The sequence below is a fragment of the Crocodylus porosus genome, unplaced genomic scaffold, assembly GCF_001723895.1.
Source record: "Crocodylus porosus isolate Cpor-Errol unplaced genomic scaffold, CroPor_comp1, whole genome shotgun sequence".
NCBI classification, from domain to species: Eukaryota; Metazoa; Chordata; order Crocodylia; family Crocodylidae; genus Crocodylus; species Crocodylus porosus.
Genome location: NW_017728886.1, coordinates 92,160,297 through 92,173,327, shown reverse-complemented (window position 1 = coordinate 92,173,327; position 13,031 = coordinate 92,160,297). Strand labels below are relative to the sequence as shown.

Genomic DNA, 13,031 nt, shown 5'->3' with positions numbered 1-13,031 from the left:
GCCGGCACCTCCCTAATAAGCAAGAAGTATTTACTTGGGCCAGAAACAAAAGGAAAAAAAAGTCTTTGTTGTGGAAAGAATATAAAATAATTCTTAAACAAGTCTTGAGAGGCAAACCTAACAAGGGGAGGTCCTATGACTGGTCTGAGTCTTCCTAGTCCACCTCTCCTGCAGAGGGTGATAAGGTTGTAGGTGCTTGGGTTGATAAATCTGGTCTGTAGCTCTGTCTCCAATGTTTTGGCATCACCTTATTGTCACACTCTGGGACCTTTCCCATGGAGTCTGACATCTAACCACACTGGTAGTCCAGGTGTTCTATATGTAGTCCTTGTACCTCTTTCTAAGAGGAGTGCTAAGCCACTTCTTGTCTTTCTGATAATGCTGAAGTGAAGCAGATGAGCAGTCAGAGTTCTGGGTCACCATACTGCTGATTTATTTTACATGCTCTGGGGTACATTCCAGAACTGAAGTATGCCTCATCTCGTGTTTTCTCACAAACTCAAAATTCACTCCCAGTTTCCTAAGCCTTGTTGAGCACATGGTCTGCATACCCTTAATTGGTTTACTCAGTCAGCTAAACTTCACTTTCAGTTCTTGGGTTAATCCAAAACGAAGAATTAAAGAGAAACTTTGGAGCTGCTGTAATGAATACATCCTATTCTAAAAGTCTGAGATAATGATGAGGGATGCTGAACAGTTCCAAGGTGTAGGACTTAATCCACAAATGACACTAAGACTTGTAGCAAGATGATAAACCCATTGTGTTCTGTTAGGATTCATCTCAGACACTAAAAGATAAACTCTTCTGGTGGAAACTGAGGTAAGGATGGGAGCACAAACACAGCCTGACTTTCTTCAACTTGACTGGGTCATTCTCAGGACTCAGTTAGACACGTTGGCATATTGGGTAAGAACTTCAGACCTCCTTGCTATCTGGGAAGAAATCAAGCCCACCCAGTACAAGTCTTAAGTGTGAAAACAGAAAAGATGTAGACATCTCAGGTGTGAGACAATTTGAATAACTATAAATGTCAGATTCATGATTAGCTTATTACTACTTTCTAAAGAAAACCTACACTATCCCCATTTTACAGATGAAGAAACTGAGGCACAATGTAGGAAAATTTTGTCCAAAGTGACATAAAAGGCAATGGCAGAGCTAAAAATAGATCCTGGGTCTCACCAGTCGCACATCACAGTTGTTTGGATAGCATGTTTGATAGCTTTACCTTCTTGTCCTTATCTGAGATAATCTACAGGGTATACAAATCAGTCCCAATAGATAAGCTGCTTCATTAAGGATTGACTCAATATGACATGTGGGGTTTTTTTTATGTACCCAGTGTTGATTTTTTTAAAGTTAACGAAGGGCATTTTTATGAACAGATCTCTCAGTAAATAATTCTGAGAAAATAGGGGAGAGGAGTTGCAAACTGTTCAAGTTTTTATAAGCAGTGTGACTTATGTTTATTTTTTGCTGCTTTGACATGTGTTGAAACAGGCTAGTCAGAGCCATAAAGAAAAAAAGATTTAGATTTAGTCATGCCAGAGAAGAGGACCAAAAATGCACGCCAATGACCACATATTTTCCTTCAACTGCTAATTAGTAACTGAACAGCTAACACTGAAGCCATGATAATTTTCACAATGAAGGGGACAGTTTTCTCGCCTGTGTGGAAAGTCAAAGCCTAAGACAGGTTGTAATGACATAGCAGGTGAACACTAGTATACCTCCATGGAGGAATATGCTACTATACGAGGACCATAATTTTTTTTTTATTTTTTTTTTGCCATGCAAGTAAAAATTCAAAATGGAGTCCCTACAGTCAACAATTCTGGTGTCAACAATTCAAGAAGGATGTTGAAAAATTGGCAATTTCAGAGAACAGACATAAAAATGATCACAGGATTGAAAAACCCGTCTTATATGGAGAATTCAGTCTGGATAGCTTTTTAAAGAGAAGGTTAAAGGGTGACAGGATTAGTCTACAAAGCCTATATGGTGAACAAAACTTTGATATTGGGCTCTCCAGTCTAGCTGGTAAAGATGTAACAAGACCAAATGTCTGGAAGCTGAAGCTAAATAAACAGCTAATAAAGTCCAAATTTAGCAGTAGCAGGGGAAACAAAAATGTGGGGGGAAACTTCTGCTCTTGCCGTGTGTTTTACAGCTACCAAAAAAAAATCAGAAAAGCTTTTTCTTATCAACAAAATTTTTGAAAGCATGACAAGCTCTCCATACTAGTCCATAACTACCCTGTTTATAAAACTTGTGTTTTCCAAGTGTACATTTGCCCAGGAGAGATCTCTTGTAGTACATGCTCTTATTGATGCATGGATTGCTTGTTTTTACAGTGCTAGGAACATAAGTAAAATAAAATTAATCTGCTAACACAGAATCAGATACAGTGGGCCTATCTATACATGCAAATAATGGTCTAGAGTAAATTACTCTAAACTAAACTGACCTGGGCAGGTGTCTACAGATGTAGGATCTCGGGAGCAGATTTATTGCTAATGGCAGCAACCTGCTCCCACCCCCACTGGCCCTACACCCGCCCCCTGCAGCAGCCAGAGGGAGGTCTAGGTTCAGTGCAGTTCACTTCAGCTTGCGTGCAGGGAAGACTCGATTAATCAAGTTTTACTTGTCCATAAGTCAAGAAATTATAAACAACCCTCCTACCCCTGCTCCAGCTGTGGTCATAATCAGACAGCATGGGATTCAGTGAAGGGTGGAGTGGAATAGAGGGGATTGTGGGAGAAAAGGCTCATGTTTCAGCCCGTGTGATGACAACATTCAAGTCCTTCAATGAACTTGGAAAGTTCCTCTAATGAGAGAGAATGCCAAGACCAATGTAAATATAAAGCAGAAGCTTAAAAAACATTCTTTGAGGTTTCTGTACAAGCTCAGTAAGGAGAACAGTTTTTTTTCTTCTTTGCTTCATAGTCTCACTTAAATCCTTCTGCTTATATCAAGTCCCCCTGACCCTTAATAAATATTTAACTAGCTGTTCTAGCAGTCCTGCATAAAATGAACTGTACTAAGAAAAGCAAAGTGTATTTAAATGCAGTAAGCAGCAGAAGCCATCATAGTCTGGATGCAACAAGGCATTTCATTAATGCAGACTTTTCTCACTGCAAAACGACCCTATTACATGACTGTTTTGCCTATTTATTTTAATAATATCATTTTTTTCACTAGATTTATAATAGGGCTTGAAAATTTCTCTTATAGCCATAATTTATAGAAGTAGGCTGTTGGTTGTAATTAACATATATAGCGTAATGTAACACAAACTACTTTCAACTGCATTAGTGCATTCACTGAGAATTTCAAAGGCTTTCACAGCATTAATTTGAAAACCATTTTGATGTATGTTGCATAGAGTTATCCGTCTTTTATAGATGGACACTGACATGGAGAGGCAATTTTTTCAAAAACAATTAGTAATTTTGGGTTCCCAACTTGAGGTGCTTCAAATGGCTCTCATTTTAGGTTCAGCTCCTTCAGTTTCCTTTGTAATGTCTGGTACTGCTCACCCAAAGTCATTATCTACTTTGGAAAAGTAGGCTCACAGGACTTAGCCAACTGAATCAATAACAAGCACAGAATAAAACCCAGAGTTCCTGACTTCCAGCCCTCTTTTAGGCTAAGTACAGACAATCAAAGGCTAGGGACAGAAGTTACATATAAAACAGTAAAAGTGATTGGAAACCGGTTTAAATCTGTAACACAACAGAAGGTTAGCATTTTCAAAATGGCCCAAACTGGTTTAAGATAAACCTGGATGGATGTAGTATCAGATAAGCCTGTGTGAAGTAGCTAGTACTTGCTTTGGATTTGGATTTGGCTGATTTGGGGGACAGTGATTTGATTTCGTGATTTGAATCACTATCCCAAATTGATTCAGCCAAATCTGATTCGGAAATTCAGCCACCGCCAAAATCAGCCAAATGTACAAATCGGCCCCATCCCCTGCCCAGTCTCCCAGCCCCATTAATGGCTTCCCCGCTCAGTCCCAGCTCCTGACTCTGAAAAAAAAAGCTCCCACACACCGGCTGCTGCCAGGTGAGGCGGGGGGTGATCCCCGCTGCCCCCAACTGCCCCATGCTGTGTGGGGGGCTCTGCCATGAGCCCCCCAACCCCTGCCCACTCTCCCAGCCTCCTCCCCATGGCTGCCCTGCCTGGCCCCAGCTCCGGCTCTTTAAAAAATAAAAAAGCCCCCACTCATCAGCTCCTGCCAGGCAGGAGGGTGATCCCTGCTGCCTCCCATTGCTCTGAGCTACATGGGGAGCTCTGCCATGAGCCCCTGAGAAGCACTGAGGCTGTTGAAGCAGCCGGTGAGGGCCTTTTTTTTTTTAGTTCCTTAAAGACCTGGAAGCGTGGGTGGGTGGGGCAGCCATGGGAGGGGGCTGGGAGAGCAGGTGGGGGCCAGGGGCTTGTGATAGAGTCCCCCACACAGCACGGGGCAGTGGGAGGCAGCAGGGATCTCCCCTCCACCTGGCAGAAGCCAGTGATTCAGGGCTTTTTTTTAAAGAGCTGGGAGCTGGGGCTGGATAGGGCAGCCATGGGAGGGCCTGGGACAGTGGGTGGGAGTTGGAGGGCCCTCAGGGTGGATGGGGGAGCAGGCAGGGGATGGGGCCTGGCAGAGGTCCCCTCCCTCCTTCCCCCACCTGCTACTTACTAGCAGAGAGTCCAGGTCCAGATCCCTGCAGCAGCGAGTGGGGACTGCTCAAATCTCTGATGCTTTCTGAATCTTTTCTGAATCGATCTGGAGAGCTTCGAATTAATCCAGACCTTTTAACTGGTCTCCTAATTCAATTCAGATTCAGAGATTTGGTGGCCAAATCAAGCCAAATTTCCTCTGAATCGAATCAGCATATGAAGCTTTGCACAGCCCTAGTATCAGACTTCACTGACTTAGGTTAAATCACTTTACTGAACTTCTGTCCCAGATCCCCTCCAGATTCAAGCTAACTCTCATCTCCCAGCATCCCAGGATGATTTGTACCCCTCCACCCCAAATCTCTTCTCACAAGGTTAGGTGGGTGGGCTACCCTTGGCCCAAACTGTCTGCTCCAGCTGAGCAGGGAGGTGTTTTTTAATACCCCTCAGCTTCTGGCCTCAGCCACTGCAGTCATAAGGCTGCATTTCTGGACTCAAAAGTGAATGTCTGTTCACTTACTTATCAGTTCAATCTACGCAGCTTAGATTAACCCTCAAAAGACTGAATCAATTTAGTCTCAGGCTTTTTGACTGTCTGTACTTAACCAAACCCATTTATTTCAAAACCAGTATTTTTTGGTCCTCTGCATTTTGAATTAATGAAGTTTACTTGGTCTAACAGATGGGAAAACAGCTTTGAATTTAATAGCTGATGTATTTTGAATTATCCATATGATAAAGCATACAAAAACCTATCCTTTTGGCTAGGGAGTCACAATAGTTTCGAGGTAATGCTTTGAACAACCCAATATCAAATTAACAACGTTTAACTGCAGTTTGACTGGAATTACAGCTATACACTATTAATCTGAATTTACATGAACACCACAGAGATGCTACTACTTGAATTTAGGGAGACTTTATATAAATCATCACAGATTTGGATTAGTTAGTTCTGAAAATGGAAATACTATCAAAGATGACAGCCAGAATTAGAACACTGACAAAATTTCAATCTGCTTAGCAGGATCAGATGGATCTTTTCCTTATATCACAGACCGAGTGAAGTGTGATGAACAGAACAGCATCATACAACTAATATTGTAGGCTCATAAAAATGCACTGTGAAGAATACAAAAGAGTGAGCTATGTTATTAACTTAACTTTGCAAACTTCAACTGTATTTTTATAGTCATCGTATTTCCAGACACACTTCCAATGAATGGAATTATTTATACCCAGTTTCTTTTACCCACAAGTGATATATATATATATTATAATTCCACTCTTTGTCCAATGTCCAGTATAAATTAGATATATAAATTATAATTTATATATCTAATTTATATGTCCAGTATAAATTATATCTATCTGTCTACCTATTGATCTCCATGGATATCTCTAGATCTGTATTACTTGTATTTAGGGAGAGGTTTGTATCTATATCTATATATCTATAACTACATCTACACAGATGTCTATAGATCTATATCTATCTATATCATATGGAATTATTATTTTCTGCCTAAAACATAGTGCAGATCTGGAATTGGGGATAAAAGGCCTACCTCAAATCAGCTGGAACAAATGAGTATACAACCTGCCCAAAAGAAAGATGTTTGCCTCTCTATTCACCTATGGGAAGGAAAACTAATAAACAGACTTATAAATCAAAAGTGTTTGATGGAGGTGGAATGCAGACCAATCCAATTTTCCCGTCACTAGTGGCAGTAAGTATGGAGCTCCCGCAGGCAGCCAAGGTGCTGTCAGCAAGGGGAGTGGGGATTGGCAAGTGCCAACTAGTGGTCGGTGACCACCCGCAGACACTGCTGGTAGCATCAGCAGCAGGCAGCATCGGCAGCAGCCAGCAGTGATCAGACTGCTCACAGACACAGCAAGTGGTCTCAGCAGCAAGGGAGGGGGGTGGCAAGCGGCAACCACCTGCAGGCACTGCCAACAGTGTCAGTGCTGCATTTTCATAGGACGTGCACCGCCACGCTCAGGGGGTGCACGTGCACCCCCTATGCGTCACCATTGGTGATGATGTGGCACCCTGGCACTGCCTTGAGAGCCTTTCAAGGTGCCTTGGGGTGCCATACAACATTATCACCATTTGGTGTGCTAACACCTACACGTGATTCACAAGCTAAAGCCAGAGATTTCAGATAGTAATTCATAGTGCCCAAAACACTGTGACCTGTTGTGGTCTTTCATAGTTCTTTGCTACAGAAGAATTGCTCCATTATTTTTGCATAGTCCAAAAATGAGACAAAGGTAAGAAGGTTCACCCTTCACCATTTTCTGAAGGGTGCCTTGAGTCTAAAAAAGTTAAAACCCATTGACCTAGAGTGTCATAGGCAGAAGGAAGAACCAGCAACAGCATAAGGTCAAAAGTGCCTTTGCATACCCATGTATATGAGATTCACTATGGACACCAGAGTCTGAGGGTGCCTGTAGATGTGCAGAACACCTGCTCCAACACACTGTAATTACAGCATGTTGGAGCAGACTCAATTAATTAAGTCTGCTGGAGCATGCTAATTACTACACCCCCATTCTGGAGCATGTGTAAACATGTTGCAGGCAAATGGAAAGCTAGAATGAAATGCTTTCAAATGCTAACAGGGAGGAAGGTGAGAAGCTAGTGTCAGAGGCTATTTGGAGCTTTTTACTAATATATGAAGAACTTAGCATTCTGATAATAAATTCAAGCTTTATTGAGTATTAAATTCAATGCTGTTAAAAGACAGCATGGAACTATTTAGTATCCTGTATTTCAGGGGTTGGCAACATTTTTGGGCACTGTCAAAACACCCTCAACCTTGATTTGTAAGATACTGGTGTGCCAGGGACAGATGGCGGGGGATCCGCGAAGGGCCCAATTCTTGTTGTGGCAGCGCAGCTTTGGCCCCTTCCCTGCCACTCACCCCAAGGGCACACGTGCCAAGCAAAATGCGTTCATGTGCTATGCTCAGGCACCCATGCCAGGAGTTACTTATCCCTGCTCTATTTGGTAACTATTTAGTATTAGTTCTATCACCCAGCATGCTTTGGGTCTTACATAAAATCTGGGATAGATTTTTCAGCAGTTCGCTCTACTTCTATGGTTCTATTTGCCCGACCGAGACTGCCTGCCTTCGAAAGGATCTTTTTGGATATTGCCTATAACCACTTCCTTTCCACCAAAAAACAGTTACTGACACACAAAGCCAAGCTATTTGGTTCTGGGAAGTTGCCTCCATGATGAAGGTGTCAGAATTACCTTGACCATATGTGGGAGCCTTTCACCTACTCAGGCACAGCTCTTATACTGGACCAAGGTCTCATGGTAATAAGTAGCTTTTTAAATACCAAGATAAACAGATGGAAAGGCTAACTACTGATAAATTAGATATTCTGGTTTATTAATGGCATGGATAAAGAGGAATCACTTTGGCTGTGAAACCAAGGTACAATCTACTGCACACAGCCAAAAACATACCTCATCACACTTCTCAGATCCAGAATGGGATGTAATTAAGTTAATTTCAGATGTCTTTTTTTCCTTTGGTGTAATTTGTAACCTTGAACATGTGTGATATCTCTTATTTGCATGCATGAAACCTGAGGAAAAAAAACCTCTTATTCACTGGAAGCTTGCACAAAAGGTGTTAAATCTCAGTTTCTCCATCAATGAGAAATAGTTTCCATTTATTATGTCTCTTTTTTCACTTGGCATACACACGACTACTCTGTCCTTTGATGTGCTCATTCTGGATTTGGAATGCTGCTTACATAAAGAACAAGGCATGAAAAAAGCACCACTCAGAGCAGAACTGTAAGTTTCAGCCTTGGAAGAAAATACGGATTTTTCAGCTTCCCCAGTATAGAGAGCGCTGAATACTTACATGGATGTGTTTTATCTCAAATTCATCAGCATTCACTTAAGCATAATGAAAAAGAAAATTTAAATCAATTGATGGTTGCTGCTAAAGATAGTTTTGGCAGGATGTACCTCTTGATAGGACTTGCAAGATTTCCTAAAAGGAAAAAGGAATCAGGACAGATTCTACATAAATGATAAACAATTTGTAGTACTAATAGACTGCCATAAGTAAGCTACAAAGTTCAAGAAAACTCCAAATCTGAAACAGCCTGTGATTTTGTGATTATGACTGAACTCAAATGTTAAGTCTTAAATATTTGCACTTTGTTTATAATCAGTGACTTAGACTTGAGGATCTCAAAGCACTTTATAAATACCTATGAGTTCTGTATTTCACAAAAAATGTGGGAAACAGAAATGTTTTTTCCCCTCAATCCCTACACACTGAAGGGTTCCTATATGAAACCACAGGAAAAATAAATATTAGGAAAATGAGTTTTACCATTGACTTCAATGAGAATAAAATTAGGATAAGTCTAAATGCTTTTAAAATTCCTTATTCCTCACACACAAATGACCACAAGTAAGTTATACAAGAGGTAAGGAGTTTTGTTGGTGATTTTTTTTATTAGACCAGCTGCATGGTTGGAATAAAGTTAGACAAACTTTTGAATTTAAGGCATATCCAATAGAAGATATCACCCACATAAATCATTGCCCCTTGTATAATTTCTGGACAATCACAGCTACAACTTCAGTCCAATGCTACCACAAATAAGCTAATAAACTATCCTCTAACACATTGCCCTATATGATGCTTATTGGATGAATTCTAGTTTTCAAAAGACTGGATCTAAATTCTAACTCAGTGGGCACGTCTACATGTGCAATTAATATGAAGCAATAAACTCCAGAGTTTATTGCTCTGGAGCATACTGATGTTTGAACACATGCCTGGGAGCACAGCACATTGAGCTGGGTCAGAGCAGACCTGGCTGGCAGGGACCTGGGTGGTCAGGCTGGGGCTGCTCCCCCCAGCTCAACATGTTGCAGAGGGCTTGGTTGGGGCACGAGGGTGATTAAGTGTGAAGCTAGTCAGCAGGCAGCCCTCTGCACTGAAGCATCCTTTTGCCAAAGCCAGCCGGGCAGCATTTACATATGTGCTGCTGCAGAGTTTTTCACTCTACAGCAGGATAGTACTTGTATTTACAAATACTACCTTGCTGCAGCATAAATAGTTTACACCAGCCTAAAAGGGGTGCATGTGTAGATGCCGAGACATTTATTATGCCGTTAATTAGTCTACTGTGCAGTAAATGTCTTGGTGTAGAAGTGCCTAGTTGGGTATGAAAAGCTCCCAGTTTAGTCAAGGCATTTCATGTATATATCTTCAGGTAAAATACAGCTCTGGATATTATCTACTATACTAATGACTATCTGTCAATCAATATGGTAGCTTTAATAAACACAGAGAATCTGGGTACTAAAAGTCTGGCTGATTATAAAATTCTGGTTTCAGACAGTTGTTTCCTTAACGGTTCAAGAGATGTTACTGGGCACCTACAATGCTGTTTATTTTCTCCTTAGCCCCTGCAATTCTGCAGTATGTTGGTACACAGTCCTTTCTGTATTCACAAGTTGCTTTCTCTGCATCACTGTCTTAGCCAGTGATAGCTGGATACATCTTTCTCCTTAGTAAGTTTTTATATACAAAGAGCAATCAAGAATTTTAAATGATTCCTTACCTAGTGGGATTTTCCAAGACATCTGGGTAGAAACACTCACTCAATATAAGCTAAGTGTCTGGTGGCTTTTGAAAATCCCATTAGGTGCCTACTTCCTTGTTCATGAACCCAAATACAGTCATTTTCACTTAACATGAAATTAAGGGAACCAGAATATAAAACAGAAGAAAAGGCAGGTTCCAGAGGAAGTACAGGACCAAATTCTGTTCTATTAGGTATCTAAATGACACAGAAATGTCTAAATGTGATTTCATTCTGTAAACCTACTTTTTTAAAACATTGTCCTTTAAGAAGCAAGGGAGGAGGAGGAAAACCTTACACCTTCTGTAGTAACTGTTTTTCAGGGACTCAAGCAAGATGGGATAGGATTGCACTTAGACACCCAGGTCCATTTATGTGACTAATACGCAGCTACAATCTGTTCACAGAGAGAACTTTTAGAAATGTAAAAGGTGTTGTGCGCAGAATACCACACACATCAGTTTCATAGCTATGCCCACTGAAAGCTGAGGCTTGTCAACCTCAGGTTGGCCAAGCTGAAGGATGACTTTATTTCAGGCAACAGATACTAGGCTAGTCATGTGTGGCTGCATTTTACATAGGCCTGGAAGGGGATAAAGAAGAACTGCAGGATTTGCACTGGGGACTGGGGACATGATCATTGTGCTCAACTTTGTGGAAAAGGCAATACATCAAAATACTCATTTCAGACATAGCTCTTAAGTCATAACCATCCCTATCATCTTGTACACGTGTCAAATGGAACAACTAACTGGTACGTGATTTCCTATTTCTGGCTCTCAGCTCATATGATAGGAGCAGTGTTTACAAGAGCAAAGGAGTGTTTAGAATTCAGTGTGAAGGAAGTATGAACTATATTTCAGGGTAAAAAAACCCAAACAAGCCAAAACCTATATTCTAGGTGAAAAAAATCCCTTCTGATGTGTACTAGGGGATTGCCTAGATGAAGTAAAACTTCAAAAGGGAAAATCCATATGTCAATGTTTTGTTGATAAAATGAAATCCCAACAAGTGCTTCTGTTCAAAGGGATTAAGTAGAGCCCAGAACTGACAGCTCATTGTTCACTGAACCACATCTGAAACGATCAAAAAGCAAACAATTACTGAAAGATGGAGAGATCCAGAGACAGGTAGCGAAATGAGAAGATCAGCCTCCTATCTCTAGATGATCAATTAAAACTAATGTGAAGTGGCAAATTGATTTTCAGTATGTGCACTGTAGGTGAGGAGACCTCCACCTGCTTTTCCCTTTACACACAGCACAAACCAAGATTATTTCAGAGGCCATAAAGTGATTTTAATGATCTAACAACTTGGACTCCATTGTGCTCTGAGGGCATGGCTGATAGGTGGCAATGGGGCAATGCACTGATGGTGTTGCACCTCTGAAAGGCATGTTGCTACCCAAAGTGCAGAGATGCCACAGGTGCTATTCTTTGGGACCAGAGTGAACCACAGCACTTGGTTACAAGTCCTGGTGGGTAGCCAATGAAAAGTGGACAGGGCTACAGGTCATGCCTTCCCCAGGTCTCTTTCGATTTACTGAGTCTCGACATTCCAGAAATTTGAAGGATTCCAAATGCACAGAGTACAAGAAAGCAGGATAAATAATGCTCCTTGAGACCTCTTCTCCAGTGTCTCTTTGCATTCACATAGGGATGGACATGACTGATCACCAGGGATCTGGGTTTTCTGTTTGCTGTGGAAAAACGTGGATTTTCTCTTTTACAAGAGAAAAATGAGGGTTTTCCTCTTCAAAGAACAAAGCCACAGGAAATGGCAGGCTACCCCTGGCAGGCTGGCAGCCTTCCAGGTGTTTGCAAGGTAGGAAGGCTGCAGCAGTGTCCTGGCACTGGGGCTGCAGTGAAGCAGGAGGGCTGTGTCTGCCCCCCAATGGGGGAATGGGGTTGGGGAGGCCCTTCAGGGGTGGCAGGGAGCTATATGGCTGGGCCAGTGATGCTGAGAGCCAATGCCCATGCTCTTAGGTGTGTGGTGGCTGGGAGATGCTGCCCAGGGGAGAGTGGGGTGTGTGGCCAGGCAGTGTGGGAGCCCCAGCCTGGGGTATGGGGTGCCACAGGCATCCCCTCCTCCTTCCTACAGCCTGTGCTGGGCCAGACTTGCTCAGTCAACACCCACACGACCTGGAGCTGCTGCAGCTACCATGCTTCAGATTGGGTGGAGGGGGCCTGGAGCCCCTCGCCCTCCTCTGGCTGCCTGAACATGGCCAGGTAGGAGCCATGCTCCACTTCATGCTGCTGCTGGGGAGCATGGCGGTGGTCTTCCCTGGGGACATGCTGCAGCCCCAGCACCAGCCAGCAGCACAAGGCAGCATGAGGTGCCCCAGCCACTGTCTGTGGTTCCGCATGAGTTGCATTGCAGGCACCTCATGCTGGAGGCCATCTCCACAGACTGTCATCCTGTGAGTCTGTGTAGGGCCAAGCCCATCAGGGCTGGGGCAGGGACAGGGGGCTGTGGGTAAGGAGTGAGGGGCACTCACTGGTGGTGGGGAGTGAGGGGCACCAACAGGGCACGTGGCTACAGGTTGGGAGTGAGGGGCATCTGTAGAGACAGGGGCTGTGGGTTGGGGTGAGGGGTACCAGCATGGCCGGGGGGCGGTGGGGAGATCATGGGTCAGGAGTGAAGGGCACCACCAGGGTCAGAGGGTTGTGGCTTGAGAGTGAGTGGCACTGGTGGGGATAGGGGCTGTGGGTTGGGGTGAGGGGTACCAGCATGG

At 42.9% G+C, this 13,031-nt stretch overlaps 1 protein-coding gene across 1 annotated transcript in view; it reads right to left on the bottom strand.

Annotated features, from left to right (window-relative positions):
- The window catches only part of HECW1 (HECT, C2 and WW domain containing E3 ubiquitin protein ligase 1), a 298,561-nt gene that overhangs the window by 36,462 nt on the left and 249,068 nt on the right, over nucleotides 1–13,031 (bottom strand). The window lies entirely within an intron of this gene.